At 33.6% G+C, this 11,933-nt stretch overlaps 1 pseudogene; it reads right to left on the bottom strand.

Annotated features, from left to right (window-relative positions):
* Positions 1-1,618: 1,618 nt before the first annotated feature.
* LOC147034839 (uncharacterized) overlaps positions 1,619-11,933 on the bottom strand; it is a 59,022-nt pseudogene continuing 48,707 nt past the window's right edge.

Genomic DNA, 11,933 nt, shown 5'->3' with positions numbered 1-11,933 from the left:
ATTTGCATTGAGATGCATGTGTTACTGAGAGTAAAAAATGAAACTTTTGCGAGTCCAATATTCACTGCAATGAAACGTGTTCTGTTGGGATTTTGACGATATTTTAACTCGTGCTGAGTTGAGCAGTGTGTCTGCTTGAAATGGCATGTTATGCATTCTTTGCGTTGTATTTCCACACGAAGGTCGCAAACTACACTGTGTGAGACCCCCCTGCACTCGATCTGTGGGGGGTGGCCTATCTTTAAACTGAGTCTTTGTTCGAGCCTTTGCTTTATGTGTGAAATTCGATTCATATGCAGATTCAAGAGGATGAGATAGAAATGTGATTGTTATTTGTCACGTGATCACACGCGAGTCTATGAGTTGCATTGCTGTTTAGTGTATGTGTTGAAGCCATGACAGAGTAATGCAAACTGTGGGTTTTGCCTGTCAGAGTTTTTTTTCTTTTTTTTCCCACCGGATGTGGAGAGAACTTCCTGTTCCTTGTTTATTGGTGTTTGTGGCGCACCCTCTCTACTGAATGTTTAAAGTGGTCCATTTAGGAAAATGTGTTGAAGTTTTATTTTACAACCATCGGGATTTTGAATAAATTGTGAAATAACAATTGTGAATGTGGATATACTGTATGTGATTTAAATGTAGAAACGTGATTTTGAATGATTTTAATGATTTGATGATGTTTAGCACGTGGGGCAATTCACAGATAATAGATGATTCCCTCGGATGGACGTTGAAATATTGTTTTATTTGTCTGGGAATGTTGAGGTTACCTGAACTTGTGCTGGGAAGGCAATGGCAAACAACCCAGTGTAACCCTTTGATCGATTCAGTCAAGGTAAATCCATGATTTAATTGGATACATGCTGAAGATTTAATTTTTCATTTATGGATTTTAAAAGGAAATATTTTATTGTTTTGACCAAAAAGTTGTTTAAGAGAGTTTCGATGTTTATTAGTCTGAAGTTTTAGATGCTTTTCCAAGACTGGGACAAAGATTGTGGAGGGTGAAGCTGCATGTGCAGACAGAGTGTTTGAGCTGCAATTTAAATGATATTCGCCTGATGACAGATTTGACAAGTGATTTGACAATTTTTGTGCAACTGTTTAAAATGATTTATTTGTTTTGATAAAGGAAAATGGATTCGTAATTGAGAAGGTCGGAGGAAGTGATAGATTGTTTGTGTATGTGAGTTGGAAAAATGGCAGCATGTTTGCTGTTTTGGTGAGAGAGAAGTGGACAGATGGAGAAATGTCAGAGATTTAAAATGTCGATGGAAATAGCAAATGAGATGGTTGTTTTGAGTATACGTACAACTGGGATTTCTATATATTTTAGCATGTTGTTTTGGGAAATAACAAGGAAAGGGATTAAAATATTGATATGACATATAATGCAAGTTAAATGCTTCCATAAGAATCTTTGTTAGTCTTGTAGAACTACATTTGCCCATGACGTTTATTGATTGGTGTTTAATTGTGCTTTGTTTGTTTCAGAGTGTTGAAAGCAGTCTTTGAAGCTATGTACGATTTCATCTCAATGAAGTTTGGAAAGAACTTCCACACAAAGACTGGACGATGGGAGAACCCAGATTTGGGTGATTGAGCATTCAACACATGATCATGCCCCTTCCTGAGGAGATAAAATGGAGCAATGTGAGAAAAGAAAGAAAAAACCCACTGAGGAGAAGGTTGAGCAAAGTCTTAATGTAGGCGTTGTGTGGTGCCTGCGTGGAGGAATGTTCTCAGCCACACTCTCGATTGCCGCTCTGCAAATACATCATGAACTTGCTGTGGTTGCTTCAATGTACGACAGGCCTGGGATTCCACACTGCACTCCTTCAACCTAGTTTCCGGCCCAAACTTGTACTTGCCCACATCTACCTTCTCCTCAGCTCAAGGAGTGCTTCGATTGTGGTTCCCGTTGGGTGCCGCTCTATCCACACCCTGACCTGTTTATCTTCTGACTTCGGGTAGCATGTTTTCAATGTGTGACACATGCTGATGAACAGGCCATAAATTAAATGGAAACTCACTCATTTTCTGATATGAGCACTCGCTGCCATTGTTGATTGAACTTGAATCATGGAAATCTTTTCTCCTTCAGTAATGGGATATGGTAATCATGTGTAAGAAAAATTATTCAAATTTTCCTGAAAAAAAAAACGGGGAGTGTGGGGGAAAAATTTATATTAATGTATTTTAAATTGTAACAAATGGAGTTTCAGAAATGTAACTTTTATGCTGCAAATTGAATTGGCTGTCATTTCTGGCCAAAAGACTTTTGCCCGAAATGATAAGAAATGTCTTGTTCTGGAGCAGAGTGAATGAGCTGATAAATGAACATTTGCTTAGAAAAATGTACGAAGTGGCTTTTTGTCTAAAGGACACGCCTACAGTCTGGGTGAATATCCCCCAACCTCTCTCTCATGGAAGTATAAAATGCTTTGAAAGGCACATTGTTCTCAGTGCAAGCACGTGAGGAAGTATAGTTTCTCAGTGGCTTGTACTCCTTGAAACTGACCAAGTACCACGTTAGAATAAACTCTCTGATGAAATGTAGAAGTGAATTGAATCGGGTTGATCTACCTGTTAACTGAAGTAAGAATAAATGAAATGGAACCAAATAATAATGCAATCAATGGGGATTCTTAAGTTCATTGTACAAGGGTGAGAAGTGTATGGTGTATGATTAGGAAATAAATTGTTTCACAAGGAAGGACTTGTGTGGACATCAGTTTTATCAGTGTCAATAGGGTTTTTGTAGGATTTTATAATCAAATCGGACAAACGTTAAACTCTGTCTGAAGTCAAATAGGATTCCACAATCGGCCAGTTAGAATCCTTCAGGAGGACAACGATCACAACAAGGTGGGTTTAAAAAAATCCACATCACCATCAAAGTTTTCAGTCCATTCAAGGATATTAATTTTTTTTCTTTCCATCCTCCCACTTATTTGTAATTACATTTATCCACTTATTGTTTTATAGACTTTTACCACGGTTATTTCTTCAATAAGAGTTGTTTGATTTCCCATTTAAATACCAAGGCTGATTACATCTCCACTCATATATATACACACACACACACACACACACACACACACACACACACACACACACACACACACACACACACACACAATATATATACTGCTTAGTTGTTGCAGTATTATGCATATATATATATATATATATATATATATATATATATATATATATATATATATATATATATATATATATATATATATATATATATATATATATATATATATATATATATACGCACCAAGCGCAAAAATATAAACGCACCAAGCGATTGTTACTATTTTACCTTGAACTCATTAATACTAAATCTTCACAACAATTTGGTTATAGAATCCATGACAATTGAGCATTAAATTTCAAAGAGTTCCTTGAGAATTCTGGCGACAGTCTTTGCGCTACAACAGCCGACACAACCGAGGTGTCACTGTCAGAGTTCACACAGTCAGTAGCGGGTGTTTCCACCGTTGACGTCGCGCAGAGCGGTGCATCTCCGGCGCATGGACATCACCAGATTATCGATGGTGGCCTGAGGGATGTTTTCCCATTCCTCCTGGAGAGCCACACGGAGCTGGCGGACGTTCTCTGGGACTGCGTAACGTTGTCGTACGCGTCGATCAAGAACGTCCCAAAGGTGCTCGATAGGCGACATGTCGGGAGAATATGGAGGCCAGTCGAGGACATCAATGTCCTCCTCACCGAGGAAGTCCATGCAGATCCTGGCAACATGGGGGTGAGCATTGTTGTGCTGAAACGTCACATGGTGAAGGCGCACAAACGGCACGACGATGGGTCTGAGTATCTCGTCCCTGTACCGCTGCCCGTTCAAGTTGCCTTCAATGAAATGAAGCCGAGTGCGCTCTCCATGGCATATGCCTGCCCACACCATAACACTGGCACCACCGTGTGACACCCGACGAAGGACATTGGCGTCAGTGTAGCGCTCCCCAGCCCGACGCCAGGCGCGGAGTCTGCCATCAGCCCGATACAGCTGGAACCGCGACTCATCGGTGAACAGCTCTCTCCTCCATCGTGCGAGGGTCCAGCACAAGTGAACATTGGCCCAGTTCAGTCGGGTCTGACGCCGGACTGCAGTGAGGTCGAGTCCCCGGTGTGATCGGCGGGCTCGGAGGTTGGCCTCCCTCAAGCGGTTACGCACCGTCTGGGCTGAAATGCGCCTGTTATGCAGCCCAACAGTCTCATCGGCAGTCCTCGTGGCCGGTCGGATTCGATCCCGGAGATGTTGCAGCCTCATGTGATGATCCTGACCGGCGGTGGTCACACGTGGTCGCCGGGCATGTGGGCGGTTCACGGTGCTTCCAGTCTTTCTGAGGCGCGTTTTCAGGTGGCTAATGGTGGAGTGGTGGACATTGAAGTGTGCTGCAACGGCCCGTACTGATGTCCCAGCATTCAGCATGCCAATGGCGCGTTCCCTCAAGATTTGTGACATCTGTGGCATGTTGACATTTGGCACCAGTCCACATTTTGGGGAGGCCTTTTATAGGGCAAGCTATAAGGAGTGTTTGTGTCCTGGTCACGCTCACTGACCATCACTCTGTCAAGCCCCATGGTGCTAATGGGAAGGATTACTCAACGTGTGAGTCCACACACTCAGAGTGGTCAATTTCAATGGGAACATCTGTCTTGAGCAAAACAAAGGAACCATTGCTCAAACATATCATCGGTTTGACCATTTTCCCATAATGGCAATCTTGACTACGATATTTAGCTTGGTGCGTTTATATTTTTGTTCAATATATATATATATATATATATATATATATATATATATATATATATATATATATATATATATATATATATATATATATATATATATATATATATATATATATATATATGTATTTATATATATATGTATGTATGTATATATATATATGTATGTATGTATATATATATGTATATATATATATATATATATATATATATATATGTATATATATATATATGTATATATATATATGTATATATATATGTATATATATATGTATATATATATATATGTATATATATATATGTATATATATATATGTATATATGTGTATATATATATATATATATATATGTATATATATATATGTATATATATATATATATATATATATATGTATATATATATATATATATATATATATGTATATATACATATATATATATATGTATATATATATATGTATATATATATATGTATATATATATATATATGTATATATATATATATATATGTATATATATGTATATATATATATATATATATATATATATATATATATATATATATGTATATGTATATATATATATATATATATATATATATATTTATATATATATATATATATATATATATATATATATATATATATGTATGTATATGTATATATATGTATATGTATATATATTTTATTTTTTATATATATTGGATATTTTTATATATATATTGGACATTTTATATATATTGGATTTTTATATATATTGGATTTTTTAAGCCCACCTCGTTGTGATCGTTGTCCTCCTGAAGGATTCTCACCGGCCGATTGTGGAATCCTATTTGACTTCAAACAGAGTTTAACGCTTGTCCGATTTGATTATAAAATCCCACAAAAACCCTATCGACACTGATAAAACTGATGTCCACACAAGTCCTTCCTTGTGAAACAATTTATTTCCTAATTATACACCATACACTTCTCACCCTTGTACAATGAACTTAAAAAATCCCCATTTGTTTGCAATATTATTCTTACTTTAGTTAACAGTTAGACCAACCCGATTCAATTCACTTCTACATTACATCAGAGAGTTTTATTCTAACTTGGTACTTGGTCAGTTCCAAGGAGTACGAGCGACTGAGAAACTATACTTCCTCACGTGCTCGTACTGAGAACAATGTGCCTTTCAAAATATTTATACTTCCATGAGAGAGAGGTTGGGGGATATTCACCCAGACTGTAGACGTGTCCTTTAGACAAAAGTCACTTCGTACATTTTCTAAGCAAAAGTTCATTTATCAGCTCGGTCACTCTGCTCCAGAACAACACATTTCTTATCATTTAAGGCAAAAGTGGTCAGAAATGAGAGCCAATTCAATTTGCAGCATAGAAGTTACATTTCTGAAACTCCATTTGTTGCAATTTAAAATACATTAATATAAATTTTTCCCCCACACCCCCCCGTTTTTTTTTTAAGGAAAATTTGAATAATTTTTCTTACACATGATTACCATATCCCATTACTGAAGGAGAAAAGATTTCCATGATTCAAGTTCAATCAACAATGGCAGTGAGTGTTCATATCAGAAAATGAGTGTGTTTCCATTTAATTTATGGCCTGTTCATCAGCATGTCACACATTGGAAACATGCTACCCGAAGTCAGAAGATAAACAGGTCAGGGTGTGGATAGAGTGGCACCCAAAGGGAAACACAATCGAAGCACTCCTTGAGCTGAGGAGAAGGTAGATGTGGGCAAGTACAAGTTTGGGCGGGACACTGGGTTGAAGGAGTGCAGTGTGGAACTCCAGGCCTGTCGTACATTGAAGTGACCACAGCAAGTTCACGATGTATTTGCAGAGCGGCAATTGAGAGTGTGGCTGAGAACATTCCTCCATGCAGGCACCACACAACGCCGACGTTAAGACTTTGCTCAACCTTCTCCTCAGTGGGTTTTTTTCTTTCTTTTCCCACATTGGTCCATCTTATCTCCTCAGGAAGGGGAGGGATAATCATGTGTTGAATGCTCAATCACCCAAATCTGGGTTCTCCCATCGTCCAATCTTTGTGTGGAATTTCATTCCAAAGTTCATTTCGATGAAATCGTACATTGCTTCAAAGACTGCTTTCAACACTCCGAAACAAACAAAGCATCAATTGAACACCAATCAATAAACGTCATGGGCACATGTAGTTCTACAAGACTAACAAAGATTGTTATGGAAGCATTTAACTTGCATTATATGTCATATCAATATTTTAATCCCTTTCCTTGTTATTTCCCAAAACAACATGCTAAAATATACAGAAATCCCAGTTGTACGTATACTCAAAACATCCATCTCATTTGCTATTTCCATCGACATTTTAAATCTCTGACATTTCTCCATCTCTCCACTTCTCTCTCACCAAAACAGCAAACATGCTGCCATTTTTTCCAATTCACATACACAAACCATCTATCACTTCCTCCGACCTTCTCAATTACGAATGTCTTTTACGTGTAGACGTGTCTTTAGACATACATATATATATATATATATGTATATATGTATATATATATATATATATATATATATATATATATATATATATATATATATATATATATATATATATATATATATATATATATATATATATATATATATATATATATATATATATATATATATATATATATATATATATATATATATATATATATATATATATATATATATATATATATATATATATATATATATATATATATATATATATATATATATATATATATATGTATATGTATATATATATATATGTATATATATATATATATATGTATATATATATATATATATATATGTATATGTATATATATATATATGTATATATATATATATATATATATATGTATATATATATATATATATGTATATATATATATATATATATATATGTATATATATATATATGTATATATATATATATATATATATATATATATATATATATATGTATGTATATATATATATATATATATATATATATATATATATATATATATATATATATATATATATATGTATATATATATATATATATATATATATATATATATATATATATATATATATATATATATGTATGTATATATATATATATATATATATATATATATATATATATATATATATATATATATATATATATATATATATATATATATATGTATATATATATATATATATATATATATATATATATATATATATATATGTATGTATATATATATATATATGTATGTATATATATATATATATATATATATATATATGTATATATATATATATATATATATATATATATATATATATATATATATATATATATATATATGTATGTATATATATATGTATATATATATATATATATATATATATATATATATGTATATATATATATATATATATATATATATATATATATATATATATATGTATATATATATATATATATATATGTATGTATATATATATATATATATATATATATATATATATATATATATATATATATGTATGTATATATATATATATATATATATATATATATATATATATATGTAATGTATGTATATATATATATATATATATATATATATATATATGTATGTATATATATATATATATATATATATATATATATATATGTATGTATATATATATATATATATATATATATATATATATATATATATATATATATATATATATATATATGTATGTATATATATATATATATGTATGTGTATATATATATGTATGTATATATGTATATATATATATATATATATGTATGTATATATATATATATATGTATGTATATATATGTATATATATATATATATGTATGTATATATATATATATATATATATATATATATATATATATATATATATATATGTATGTATATATATATATATATATATATGTATGTATATATATATATATATATATATATATATATATATATATATATATGTATATGTATATATATATATATATGTATATATATATATATATATATATATATATATATATATATATATATATATATATATATATATATATTTATTGACTTGCTCACATTGTCTTGGTTCTGTCCCTACTTATCGACAATTTATCATGCAAATTCTGCTTATTTTGTAGTAATATGTGTGTATTATTGTTAATCCTGGTGTTGGCGCAGTGGTTCGGGCAGCAGCTTGGGATCCAAAAGGTCCTGAGTTCAAGCCCCGTTGGGCTACTGAATTAATACATCAGGGGGTTGACTCAACCTGTCATCCTTCCGAGGTCGGCGAAATGAGTACCAGTGTACTGGGCCGGTGTATACCCTGGTTAAAATAGGTGTACCATATCCTTGTGTCGTAAGAGGCGACCAGGGTTGCGTCAGGAAGGGCATCTGGAGTAAAACATGTGCCAAATCCCTATGTGGATCATACGCATGATCCGCTGTGGCGACCCCTAACGGGAGCAGCCGAAAGAAGAAGAAGATGTGTGTATTATTGTTGTTGATTTGCCTGCAAGGACAGGGCTGATATTATTTCACCGTGAAACCCAGCCATGTCGGACTGGTTGGCCCTTGGCAAATGTTTCTAGTGGCTCCACCCCCATCGGACTGATTGAGAGTTGTAGTCCCAGCTACCCCTCTGATCCCTTCCTCTGACTTCACAAGAGAATGCAGTTTTGAGTACTTTTTGTAGAATCCTTTCTCGCTCTTAAAATTTCGATGCATTTGCACCTTCCCACTATGAAATGCAGTTGATTGCTGTTTTTCGTAGCTTCAACCAATTTTGAGTGAGGCTGTCTGAAAAGAATAACAAGGATACGAAAAAGAATATGAATATTGACAAAAGGACATTTTTGGGTTTCATTTTTTTGTTCAACGATGAAAAAGGAAAAAGCTTCCACAGTCAACGATGGGAATTCTCCACAGATGACTGATAGGAAATTTACAGGTCTATACATTTTATCTTTTCAGATTTTTTTGAGGATTTATGTTGTATTGAGCCAATGGACTATCCAGGCCATGCCTACCTAAGAAGTATACCGACTTCTTGATGGAAAGAATCACTCCAAAAATGGGTAATGGAAGTGTGGGAGAGATGAAGTGGAGGAGCAATGGTAGTTGAAAACTTTGTCCTCTCCCAACCACACCCAATCCCACCCCACCCTCACCCAATTGCCCCGGAATCCTCTCTGCAATCCATCCATTGGGACCATACCCTGTGCAGAGCGTTGGTGCTGTCAAAGCAGTCACCTTGGCTATTGAACACATTCCTGGATGGGTTGCCACTTCGACACAGGATTCCAGCAAGCTGGCACTCATTTTGCTGACCTTGGAAGGATGGCAGGCAGAGTCAACCCCACCTGGTATTAATTCAACAGCCGAGTGGGATTTCAACTCAGGATCATAGGATCCCAAGCCCACCAAATTAACCATTTAGCCTACACCAGGCATTCTCTGTAATCACAACTTGGAAATGAAAGTGAATTCCCATGCATATGTGGCAGAAGGAATAAATTGTTAATTGCATAAGCCATTTGATTAAGATCACCATTTAATGCAGTAAAATATGAGTATGAGTGTGAGTGGCAATTCAATAACACATTTTTTCATTTATAAAGACCGATCTTTTGGGATTGAGCCTTATTTCCAGGAATTGATGAACGATCTCAATTGCATAAAACACCTTCATGCATATTTCTTGAAAGAGGAGTTATTCGAGCAGACAAATTCATTTCTGCTGTTACAGTTAACAAGTAAAGTGATGGAATTACATTTTTTTATCTTCCATTGTTTTATGACAATGTTAGAAATCTTGCCAAATCTTACTTGTACGTTGTATCATCTTTTAAAATCCGTGAACACAAGATTATTTATGATACTTTGTTTAAAAATATGTCTTGCCACTTCTCTGGATTGCATGTTCTCAAATGACGATGGAAAAGGTTTGAGAAAAGAAGGAGATATCATACTGGGAGGTCTATATCCTGTCCACTTTGGAATAGGTAAAAAAGAAGAATCATTTAAATCAACACCACAATTGCCAGGATGCACAAAGTAAGTCTTTTTCACAATTATGTTTTTATTCTCGATAAACGACTCTCATTGCACAATGAGCAAACATATATTTTTCATTGCTATTTATGATACCGTTTGGTTGTGCTGCATTTAGCAGTGCCGTGACATGTTCCTTGCCAGAAATCGTCAGTGAATCGAATTTTTAACACCTTTTTGACAAATGTTTCCAGTTTTTATCTTTAGTTTAATTTTTCACATTGTATTCTCAAAACTGAATAATGATCGTTACTTTAGTTTTTTCTATTTCTCTAATTCAGGCCAAAAATTTTTCAAAAACAATTGATTTGATGAAATATTTCATTACGGACCTTGTTTGAGTTGTGCAAATGACTGGTATTTCAGATCTTGGATTTTCATCACAACATTAAATAAATTGTTTTTTGATCATTCATATACTGTATATTAAAATATTCCCAGTGATTAAGAGTAAATGTTTATGAGCAACTTTGTGAAAGATATGTGTATCTGATTAATCAATTAGTTATCAACTTGAAAAGTATTAGAATCATTGGTAATCATGTTTCTCGTCCATGATGCCAGCAGTCACACATTAATCTGTGCAGCCTTTTGGATGAGGAGGGATTTTGACAACACCTTTGGTCTAGCATTGTTTACAAATCAACACAGATCTTGACAATGCCCCAACCTCGCCAAAATTAGACGAATAGTTGTCTTTGGAATCCGTTGTGCTCACAGTTTTCTTTTTTTCATTTGCTGATGACTTGTGGAATTTTTTATCAGCTGTTGAAACTGACTGTTAGTATAATTCTGAAGATAATCTTTCCAAATGCAGGCTAGAGTGAATTCCAACAAGGAAAAACAACGAAATTTGATTCACAAGGAGGCCATTTGGTCCATCATGCATGTGTGAAACCAATTCTCGATTAAATAAACACATCCACCAGACTTGGTGGTGTTATGGTTCGGGCATCCACTCCGAGTCTGGAAGGTCGCTGGTTCATACCTCGACCGAGTCAAACCAAAGACTCGAAAAATGGTTAGTGCCACTTCCTTGCTTGACCCTCAGCA

This window comes from Eptatretus burgeri, chromosome 1 (genome assembly GCF_056783735.1).
Source record: "Eptatretus burgeri isolate ZD-2024b chromosome 1, Ebu_testis_v1, whole genome shotgun sequence".
NCBI classification, from domain to species: Eukaryota; Metazoa; Chordata; class Myxini; order Myxiniformes; family Myxinidae; genus Eptatretus; species Eptatretus burgeri.
Note: the sequence above shows the minus strand (reverse complement) of the source record. Positions and strands in the feature narration are given on the sequence as shown.